Below are 12,601 nucleotides of genomic sequence, written 5' to 3'. Positions count from 1 at the left end.
ATGTTTACTGCATAAAATAAATGACTGAGCCATCTTGTTTTTATATTGATTTCTTGTAAAATACATGTCTCAGTCTCATCATGAAATATAAGAGGATATCTAATGTTCAATAATTTGTCTACTCTCCACAAACTATAAGTGTTTTTTCTTTTACAATAACTACAATTTAAATATCAACAAAAAACTTAGTAGACTAGATTGACTATTTAGTGGAAGCTTCTGATTGGGGCTTTGCATTTTGCATGTGCCTATCACTTTATAAGGGCCAGAAAGTCCATGGAAGAATGAAATGTTACATCACTACAATGTAACTCAATAAAAACAATTAAAATGAAAAATGGAAGCTACGATAGAGTAATAAATTCATATCTAAATAAAACAAAATTCTTTGTTTTACTAAAATTAAGGGTTCTATAAAACAAAGAGTACAAGATCAATCTTTTACCTGTGAAATAAACATGCAATTTAATGAGCTTATGTTCAGATTTGAAACATGCGTTCTTTGGAAAAATAGAAGAGAGAGCTTTAACTTTCAGAAATTAAGATCACTTTAAAAGAATGCCCATCTTCATGATAGTTTAAGATATGCAAAAATGTATAATAGAAATGACATCATCACTAGGTAATTTCGCTAAGCACAAGCATGCCATAGGAAGATATTAGATGAATGACAAATTAATTTCAAGTGAGATATAAATTAGTTGAAAGAAAAACATATGAAGAGCTTTGAAAGCATTGTTTTTTCTTTAATCTTATTACAAATAAATGCAGCTTCAAGGATTTTGATTTGGCACCCAATTTGGATAGAATCTTGCTGACAACTTACTTTATTTTAGTTTCATTCACTATTTGTTTACTAGGGCCCTTTATTTTCTCACTGCTAAAGCACCTTTTATAAAATTATATGGTATATTTACATTACTGCTAAATTCAACTTATTCTCACTCAAACCTAATGTTTATGGATGGTATTATTTAGTGTGGATGTTAAGAAGAATTACATTGAACAAGTTGTTAGGGTAGAAGCATGTACTTCTCTAGTTTTAGGGAATAGTTATGTGCTCTTGTTGATTTTGGCATTGTGTGGAAATAAATCTTACCTTTCTTTGTCTTGGTAGAATTGAAAACTCCCTTCTCATACTACTTAAAATGTACAACTCTAAACCAGGTCATGTAATTAGAGGAAACTCTAGTAGGTTATATCAAGAGACAATACCTCCTCACACTTCTTCCTTGAGCTACATGTAATGGTGTGTTTCCATTTATGTCAAGTAGCATAACTACTGTTGGGTCAACCTGAAGTAGTTCTTTCACCACAACCAAGCAATTGTCTCCTTTGGCAGCCACGAGCATTGTTGTCTGGCCCTTTCTATTGGTTCTTCAAGCCATTTGTGGATCCTATGCTAGAAAAGCTCTCACAATATATATGTAACCATTTCAATTATTCTAGCCCTTCCAATCCTTAATAAGTTAGCATTGGAAGGAAATTCCTTTAGGTACTCACTTTATAAATATGCTTGAACTTCTGATAAAGAAACCACCTCTCTGGTAGCCTTCACAGCTAGTGGAAGTAGGTGATTTACCTCGACTTTATGTTATGAAACCAGCTCAAGAAAGGATAGAAAAGAAAGATCAACGCCTTAGAATTCAGCCTCTTCGAGGGGACAACCTCCTTTACATTACATAAATGAACAATTCTTGGATGATACAAATGACAAAACCTCCTTTCTATATATAGGAGTCTAAGGAGTCACAATATAATCTAGCCGACCTAATAATAATAATATAAAGCCACAAAAATAACAATAGAGGGATTCTATGGGGCACAGAAATAACAATATGTGGGTAATAGGGGCACAACAATATAAATAAGGGGTATAACTACAATAGTAATGGGGTAATCACTAGTATTATAGGGACCCAACATGCCCCTCTCCTTCAAAAAAGTGTTGTCCTCAACGCTTGAGCAGTTCTGGATACTTCTGCATAAAATTCTCATCCTCCCATGTGGAATCTTCAGCGGATAAGTTCTTCCACTTGATAAGATACTCTGAAATTGATCGATTTCGTAGCTGTCGAGTTCTTGTTTCTGTGACTGCTTCCGGTTCCAATATAATTTTTCCTTCCTCATCAAGTTCTGGCAATATTGTTTGAACTGGGAGCCTGTCGCCTATAACCTTCTTTAAACATGAAACATGGAAAACTGGGTGCAATCGAGAAGCTGCAGGAAGCTCCAATTTGTATGCCATAGTACCAATCTTTTCCAACACCTTGTACGGACCATAATACTTTGGTGATAATTTATTATCCTTCTTAGCTTGCTTTAGGGACATTTTCTTATATGGTTGTAGCCGTAGGAATACCCAATCACCTACATCAAAACTTCTTTCACTGCGATGTTGATCTGCCTGTTGTTTCATTCTATTTTGTGCCAACACGAGGTTATCCTTTAAGAGTTGGAGGACTTGTTGTTGATGTTCGATGTGATGTTCCACTGCTTGAACCTTAGAATTTTCTCTTAAATATGATGTGATTGATGGTGGTTGATACCCATAAAGTGCCATAAATGGGGTCATTTTTGTTGCTGTATGGAAGGAAGTGTTATACCACCATTCAGCCAGAGGCAACCATTTGACCCATTGTGTCTGTTTATCAGATACAAAGCAACGAAGATATCCTTCCAAACATTTGTTTACTATCTCAGTTTTCCCATCAGATTGAGGATGATAAGATGAGCTATGAGCTAACTGAGTACCAAGACAAGAAAATAATTCTGTCCAAAAATTTCCAGTGAAAATGGGATCTCTGTCACTTACAATAATCTTTGGGTTTCCATGTAGCTTTTGAACTGTTTCCATAAATGCAGTAGAAACTGTACTGGCTTTAAATGGATGTGATAATGCACAAAAGTGTGCATACTTGGTAAGTCTGTCAACTACCACCATGATGACACTCTTTCCCTCAGACTTGGGTAAACCTGTGATAAAATCCATTGAAACCTCCTCCCAACGTTGGCTTGGAATGGATAAAGGTTGTAATAGACCCGGTGTCTTAATTGTTTCAACTTTATTTTGTTGGCAAACCAAACATTCCGCCACAAACTTTTGAATATCTGATTTAAGGCCATCCCAAAAAAATTCCTTCTTAACCCTGTGGTAAGTTTTTAAAAATCCTGAGTGCCCTCCTAAGGGAGAAGTGTGCAATTCCATAAGAATCTTTTGTTTTAGCTGGGAATTCTTACAGAGGTATAAGCGATCTTTGTACCATAACGAATCATTTTTCCAGCTAAATGTATCAGAAGTACTGGAATCTTGTTGTAGCTTTCGAATAAGTGCCCACACTTCTTCGTCATTCTTCCATTCCTCCTTTGCTTCGTTTATCCAATCTGGTTGGATAATAGAAATGGCACACAACAATGCTTCCATATCCTCATCCTTTCTTGAGAGTGCATCTGCCACCACATTTTGCTTCCCTTTTTTGTAGATGATTTCAAAGTCATAACCCAACATCTTTGTGACCCACTTTTGTTGCTCTTCAGAGGATAATCTTTGTTCTAAAAAGTATTTAAGGCTATCATGATCCGTTTTTACCTTGAAGTGTCTTCCCATTAGGTAGGGTCGCCATTTCTTAAGTGCATGGAGTATTGCCAACATTTCCTTCTCATAAATAGCTTTGCTTAAAAACTTTCCCTTGATTGGACGACTTTCAAAAGCAATGGGTCTTTCATCTTGCATTAGAACAGCACCAATTCCATTTCCTGAAGCATCACATTCCACAATAAAGGTTTTTGTGAAGTCCGGTGTAGCTAAGACTGGTGCTTGGCACATTGCCTCTTTAAGATGTTTAAAGGCCTTTGTTGCTTCCGGAGTCCATGAAAATGAATCTTTCTTCAATAATGTTGTTAGAGGTGCTGCTATTCTCCCATAATTCTTAACAAACTTGCGATAATACCCTGTCAACCCAAGAAATCCTCGCAGATGCTTTATGGATGTGGGGATTTTCCATTCCTTAATGGCTTTAATTTTGCTAGGGTCTACCTTAACTCCTTCATGAGATACAATATGACCCAAATATTCCACCTCCTGGACTCCAAAGAAACATTTGGATCTTTTTGCATATAATTGTTTCTCCTCCAATAGTTGTAGCACCTTGTCAACATGTTCAACATGATCCTTCCAAGACTTGCTGTAGATTAGTATATCATCAAAAAATACTAACACAAATTTTCTAAGGAATGGTTTGAAAATTGAATTCATCAAACCTTGAAATGTTGAAGGTGCATTGGTAAGGCCAAAAGGCATGACCAAAAATTCATAATGACCCTCATGAGTTCTAAATGCCGTTTTCGGAATGTCTTCAATCTTCATTCTGATTTGATGATATCCCGAACGAAGATCCAACTTGGTGAAGTAAATTGATCCATGCAATTCATCCAGTAATTCATCAATGACAGGAATGGGGAACTTATCTTTAATAGTGAGCTTGTTGAGCTCCCTATAATCTGGACACATGCGCCATGATCCATCCTTCTTGTGCACCAATACTACTGGAGCTGAGAAAGAACTTTGACTCGGTTGAATTATACCAGCCTCTAGCATTTCTGCAACCATACGTTCAATTTCACTTTTTTGGACATATGGATATCTGTACGGCCTGATGTTTGGAGGAACACTTCCTGGAATCAGATGAATAGCATGATCATGATCACGCATAGGTGGGAGACCTTTGGGAGTCTCAAATACCTTGGAATGATTGTCCAGGACTTTTTGGAGATCTGGAGAAATAGATGATTCCAATGTGGAAACATCTAGCGAACATAATTGTGCAATTACACCTCTTTGCTCCTTTTTTAGAAGCTTTGTCATGCCATTAGAGCTGATTATCTTTCCTGGTTTCCCTGCAATACCCCTTAATTCAACTTCCTTTCCTTCCATAGAAAATTTCATGAAAAGTTCTTGAAAATTAAAAGCTATTGTACCCAAGGATTGTAGCCATTGGACTCCTAGTACAACATCAGCACCTCCCATTGGAATGGAAAGCATTGGGCTAGTCAATACATATTCTCCCATGGATAGCTTGATATTATGGCACTTTCCAGAACAATTTATTGTTCCTCCATTTGCAATCATCACTTGACACTCTGGTGCTGAATATAGGAAGCAATTCAATTCTTTTGCTACCCTACAATGAATAAAATTGTGGGTGCTTCCTGAATCAATCAACACTATTACCTTTTTCTTCTTGATTTGTCCTTCTATCTTGATGGTTTGAGGAGTGGTAATTCCCGCCAATGCATTACAAGATATGGTCGGATTTATTTGTTCTTCATCTAGGCTTTTTTCTTGGAATATATCCTCTTCTTTTGACCTTTCTTGCTCCTTTTCTTCTTCCTCTTCACAATCTATGTAGAATAATTTCTTCTCAGCACACTTATGACCTTTTGTGTATTTGCTATCACAATTGTAACAAAGCCCTTTTGCTCTTTTTTCTTCCAATTTTTGTGGTGTCAACCTTGTAGGTTGTGGAAGACTATGGGCAACAACACTTCCGTCTTTATAGTTGTGAATGGTATGCTTCCTAGTTGCCATAATTTTGCTTTCCATTTTTCTTGCTAACCTGAATGCCTTCTCTAATGAATCAGGTTCCCAAAGGCGCACATCATGTTGGATATTATCCTTTAAAGACCCTATGAACACATCAATCCTATGCTCCTCTGGAATATCTTTTACCCTTATGTTCAATTTTTGGAACTCCTCAATGTGCTCCATTATTGAACCCTTTTGTTTGAGACTTATCAATTGGCTAAAAAAAGTGTTGCTTTTTGTATCCTCATAATGTGCTATCAATTCTTCCGTAAAAATTGCCCAAGTGATAAACTGTTTACGAGAACAAAGCCATTGATACCATACAAACTGATTTGGTTCCAAATATAAAGTTGCCATACGTACCTTTTGTGTGTTTTGCACATTATTGAGATCGAAGAATTGCTCCATCTGTAATATCCATGTGGCGGGATCCTTGCCATCAAACTTCCTCATATCGATTTTTGGAACATGGTGAGTCTTCGATCCAACATTAGAGTCTATGGAATCATGATTAACATTTCTTTTGTTCTCATCATGAGTTTCCTTTAGTACTCTTTCACCCTTAGTGACCATTTCTTGTAGCAACTTATCCATCTTATCATCCATGCCATCAATTTTAGCGTCCATGCCATTCACCTTAGCTTCCATGCCATCCATCTTAGCTTCTACACCTTTCTTTAAATCGTCCATCTTAGCTTCTACATCTTTCCTTAAACCATCCATTTTAGATTCTGTTTCTTTTTGTGCAAGTGACACTCGTTGCACTTGTTCTTGTAATTTTGATATATCATATAGCATTTCTTCTTCTTTTTCATGAGTCATGTTAGAGCTTTCAGGCTCCTTACTAGGTGTTTGCATTTTCTTTCCTCGGGGCATCAGTTACCGATAATAATTCTCTAATATGCCCTTTGAATTCCTTCAAAATAAATTTTCAAACCAAGCTTAAGCAAAAATTAAAGAAAATCTACACACCTTTTTTCACTTTGTAGGAGCTCGATATTGCCTCCGATGTATCTTTGTACTTTCTAATTATCTAGTTCTGAATTTGTGACCTGTAGTAGCCCTCTGTGTCTTGTTTCTAATGCCACAAGTCTGACCCAAATTGGATTCTCCAAGGAAGAGTTATGCGAAATCTCCCACAGTGACTTGATTATAGACTAGTTCAGTAGAGCGAACTTGTACGACGTGCCACGTGTCACTGTTTCAACCTTTGACTCTAAAAATTATATAAAAGAAAACTACAGTCCGTCCTCTTTCTGTAACTTCTTACGAAATTTCAATCCAATGCTCAGAAAGAAAGTTATGACGATTTTCCCCAGGTCACCTGTTTTGAGTGTAATTCAGGAGTCTGCAAAAAGACCAACTTCCTCAGATCATATCTCCGAAAATATCGCGCGAAAAACTCTGAAATTTGGACCCAAGGTTCAGTGTGATCTCTTCTCAAATGGGTTTTTTTTTGCGACTTCTGAAACGTCACAGAAAAAAGGTTATAGCGAAAATGCCACTATGATCTGTTTGGAGCAGAAAAACCCTAGAATCCAAAGCTCTGATACCAAATGTCATGAAACCAGCTCAAGAAAAGATAGAAAAGAAAGATCAACGCCTTAGAATTCAGCCTCTTCGAGGGGGAAACCTCCTTTACATTACATAAATGAACAATTCTTGGATGATACAAATGACAAAACCTCCTTTCTATATATAGGAGTCTAAGGAGTCACAATATAATCCAGCAGACCTAACAATAATAATATAAAGCCACAAAAATAATAATAGAGGGATTCTATGGGGCACAGAAATAACAATATGTGGGTAATAGGGGCACAACAATATAAATAAGGGGTATAACTACAATAGTAATGGGGTAATCACTAGTATTATAGGGACCCAACACTTTACTGTCAAATATTATACATATGTTTTCTATTGTAAAATGGGGATATTGAAAATAAATCCTTCTGCAAATGGAAAACTATCTTACTATTGGAGTTTTACTTAAAGGAATCTTAAACACTGATATCCTCCTGCATATATAACTGTAAAAGACCTTGGTTACTTAGTGAGTTGAAGTTTGAAGAGACTAGAGGTGATTGAACATATCATTTGACTACTTTGACATATGGAGAAGTCAAACTAGCGATGTATGCTAGGAAGTGAAGGAAAAACCTTTCTAGAGGCACTTTGGTTGATATGGAGATGAAATATGGTATCTCACACATTCCCAAATATGTTGATCAATCCAGCAATTTAGACAAGTGGAACCTCTTGTTAAAAGTTCCTAAAATGCTCATGTTTTGGCTATATTATCAAGGAGAATGTGTCATTGATTTAGTGTTGCCTTCTTTTCTTGCATTCATTTTTTTCTAAAATCCATTTTCTTCTCATTTTTCATTAGAATAGATGGCAACATGCAAATTTTGTATCCTGCTAGAGTACAGACCTTATCTTTCAAACTACTTGGATTTACTTCATGTCTTATAGTCCAATAGTAAATGATCTGTTGTTATTTATTAAAGTCACTTGGAAACATCCCCACTCATCTAGGTGGGGTAGAATCATGCTCGTCAAATTATTTTTTTACAATTATTTTGGAGGGGATCCTTAGCTGTGAAATTATCTTCATGGACTACCTACTTGTACTTTTGGTTTTGTTGTGTTAATTTTTCTATGCTCACTACCTTGGCTATTGTTTTGTCTCATGATAGATAGAAAGATTCTTCTTTATAAAATTATAAATTCTTGAGTATTTTTCATATGGGACAAGAGCCTCATGCACACGACCTTCTCAAGCGGGGAAGGGATAATATTTCAAGAAGCATCGAGGTTGATATTGAGAGTGTAGTATTTTTCACATAATTCAACGTTTTTTATAATCTAGCATGGATAAAACCTGAATTGAAAATGATTGATATCTCCTCTAATCCTCATAAGGACCTACGTCATTAGAGGGAATGGGTGGCTTCATTTTATGTCCCCCTATACCTCTTAAGTTGCTCCTTTTTGCTCCATTACATTCTCTCTAATGTTTCATTATGATATTATGATTAGCACTATAGATCCTATTCTTAAAACTTTGTTTTTCCAAAGAAAACCTCATGGGGAAGCACCAGGGTGTTTCCCTACATTTTGTGGATGGTACCTAGTGGAAAATTGTCGGCCTCTGATTATGGTGTCTGACCTAGTAAGGGAATTGAGTGAAGCACACACTAGAGGCATCCACCCCAGGGGATTTACCTCAATACCTCATACATGAAGCTCAAGCCTCAAAGTACTCAACCACTTGAGATAGCCTACTAGGATAGTTATTCTTCAATCTTATCAGATTGATCCCATCAATATTTTTTCTTCAATTTCAACCCATTTCTGGATCAGACTGGCCAATATCACCACTTTTTTTTGTTCTTCCCAAGGAAAACCTTGCAGAAATCCATGAGTACTTTGTTGTGATCTATGGATAGTAATGGGGTAAACCATTGGCACTGATTATGGTGCTTAACCCTTGGGGAATTAAGAGTTGAACCCCTAACCTCTCAACTTTGAAAGGACCCATGTCTGGCTACAAGACCACTTGAACCTACCCTTGGGGCTATGCCAATATCACCACTTATTTCCTAGCAATGTAATTTTCATATGTGTCAGTCCTTTTCAATTTGAGTTGGCGTTCCCTACTCATATTTCGAATTCCATTTCAAGTCCATAAAATGAAACTCTCATTGGCTACAGTTATTCTAATAATTATATGCGATTTGTCCTACTTCTTGTTTATCAATACATTACATTTAATATGATGATTAAGGATGTGGCATGATTCTTAGCTAGAAAACCAAAAGTGTGAAATGTTAATTTCTTCTTCACCAATATGATTTTATAAATGTTGTACAATGTGAAAATGGACATGCATATTCCTTTACAGGTGGATCTTCTAAGTTGGATGATTGTGAAAAGTTGTGCAATAAAATTCCAAGCACTTCTAAACATGAAGAAATCAGTTTACTAGAAGAGGGTACTTTTCCAGTCTTCATTTATCAGATTCTTGATACAGAAGCTCCATTGAATGCTCAATATTTGGATAATAATACTTTAGTACCAGTAAATTCAAAGACTGCTGACACTTTTCAGACCCAATATCCATCTGAGTGGCAATATGAATTAAAAAATGACATATTATAGAAATTAGAGAGAGTTTAGTGTGAGTTTGATATAGTGGAGAAGGAAATTGGATGTTGTTGGAAATAATACTGAGAGGGGGGGTGAATCAATATTATCAAATCAATTATTTTTCATTTCACAATCAGATTTGTATACGCTACTTCAGCGATGGGAAACTACGTATATACGCTACTGTGACTAAATAAACAAGCGTATATCTGATTCATTAATTGTTGATATTTAATCAGTGCATCAGGACTTCATTAATCATAAGAACAGTAAACAGGAGCAGTAAAATAGAATAGATCATCACACACATGGACACAAAGATATAAGGTGGAAACCCAATGTGGGTGAAAACCACTTGCTACAATTCATCTCTATCTTCTTTTAATTAAAAACTTCTTTTTACAATGATTCTGTACTGGTGCAGTGTTATACCAGTAGACAGGCTGCTACCTACACAAGGCTACGACCTTCTCTCGTTCTCCAGCTTCTCCTGGAAGGGAGTTGCGACCCCCTTAGCTCTTGTACTAACTGAGGTACTAGTACATAGATGTTGACCTACACAAGGCTACAACCTTCTCTTTTCTTCCAGGGACCACGTTTCATAAATTTTCATATTGGATCCATCAATCAAACTGATGAGCCCCAAAAATGGATAACTTATTGGGCTCATTTTCCTTATTATTCTCCATAAATCCACCATTCTTCATAGTTTATGGATGCTTTCAAGTATATTTATGTTAATTGGATGAATGAGAATAGTCACTTGACCATGAAGGCTAACACGTGTTTATTGCAGACTTTTGGACAACTTTTGGACCAAGGTCAAGCATTTTTGAGCCATTTGATAGCCAAATACGAGGGAACAAGGGTGAGGATTCATAGGAAGGGTGTCCCCTACACTAAGTGGCCCTTCCTAGAGTTCTCCACCATCAGCTCGGAGTTCAGCAACCCACCAAATTTGATTTCCGATGGCAGCTGAGTAGCTTTTGTGAAGTGGCTAAGTACTTGCAGTTTTGAGCAGCCAAGCCCCTTGAATTAAGGAGGACTATTGGAGGTCCTCATAGTGCATAAGTAGGAAGGCTTCCAGCCTTTTTTTTTATACTTTTGGAACATTTTGTATTTTTCACTTGAGTGGTGCTCTACCTTTCAGCTCATTTTGGAGCTTCTGCTGTAAAACCTTTTTTGTGACATGGTTATTTTATGAGTAATGGAAATTAGTTTCAGTTTGCATAAGCTCTGAGCTTATTCTTAGGAACCTGTAGCTCTTAGGTTTGGGCCCAACCCAAGTGCCAAGTCTTCCTCTGTGTACTGTTATATGTTTTTGCTGTCTTCATAAAATAATTTCTGCTAGTAGATTAAAATCATGCTTGCTTACCTAGGTCATTTTTGATGATTAAAAAAGCTTTTAATGTTCAGAGTGATTTGATAGGTTGGTAATAGAAAATGTCTTTGAAAAAGGCCATCAAGCAACCCTGGATCTCACCTCTCCCTCCTCGAGACCATGAGCTGAGACCAAGGTGTCCTTACTGCCACAAAAAAACTGTTCTTGCTTCTTCATGAAATTGCTAGTGTTAGTTTCTCAGTTGCAAAAGTTGATACCAGATGTGGTTACATGCTTAGATCCATTCTTGCTTGGTTTTCATAGTTATTTTACACAATTTTCTACCAGTGAATTTCTGTTCATCATGGTTGCTAGTTCCTAGGTAAAAGTAGGTTAGAACACCTGTGATACCTCCCTGCCTACCCTTCCTCCATTAGTGTATCTTGCTCGATCCCCTAACTTAGATTCTTGCCCTTCGTTTGCCACATTTTCTCACTTTGACCTAATTTCCATATTTTTGTGCAACATTTCTCTATCCACCCTTGAACAAATCCAACCATCCTCATCAATTTTTAGCTTCATTTTCCAGGTCCTAGACCCCTCCACATCCTCATCCAACCTCCATCTCCACTTTTCCACCTTTTTTCCACCATCAACCCTTCAAAATCCCCTTTCGGAACATCCTGTAGAACCCCTGTAGACTTCCTGTAGAAGATCACATGAGTAGTTTTTCGAGGTCTGAACATTGTGAAACTCTCTAGAAGGGTGTTAGGGACCCCTTAGGCCCTCTTCTTACCTTCCCAACTTCCTACAAGTTCCTACCCCATTTCCTTTCGCCAATTAATCTCTGCACAGTTAAAAACAGTTAAAGCACATGCACATATGATTTTTACAAATTACTCAAAAATACAAAAAGATGTTCCTTTTCAGATTTCACTGCAGAAGTAGCTTAGACACATGTACTTTACCTCCCGAAGAGTCAATGGAATCCCTTTCTATAGTTTCATCCTCTTTTGTGTACCAGTAGGGGTAGTCAGTAAAACTAGGGTTTGCATTTACTTTCAGCTTTCAGCCTCTTTCTGCAAGTAGATTAGCTTCCTTTGAGTTACTTTCATCCATCACAGTTAAAAGCTTCTTGTAAGAGCTGATAGAAGTTGGCTTAAGCTCCTAGCGGACTTGTGCCAACTGATCCAGTGACAGCTTGCGGCAAGAGCTGGTACTTGTGCATATAGCACCGTCACTTCCAAGTTTGTTACGAACTACCGGGTTGATAAAAGTAAAGAAGGGAGTCCTAGGAGTTGCAGCGTTATTGCTGCAATACTGGAGCCCACCATATTTTTGGCATTGTTACCGGGGAAGCATTAGAGTATTTTTTATTACTGCTTTTCTTCTATTTTCTACTTCAATCTTCTTTTAAGTAGTTTATTTCAGCAAGCATAGATTAGGTATTTCCCGCTTTCATAGATTAGCATTTCAATTCTGCAAGCGCAAATTAGCATTTCAATTCCGCAATTTCAATTCTACAAGTGTAGCTTAGCATT

This window comes from Pinus tabuliformis, chromosome 2_2, assembly GCF_031772625.1.
Source record: "Pinus tabuliformis cultivar Carrire ecotype Pingquan chromosome 2_2, CPIR1, whole genome shotgun sequence".
Classification (NCBI taxonomy): domain Eukaryota; kingdom Viridiplantae; phylum Streptophyta; class Pinopsida; order Pinales; family Pinaceae; genus Pinus; species Pinus tabuliformis.
This window is presented reverse-complemented; position numbering follows the sequence as displayed.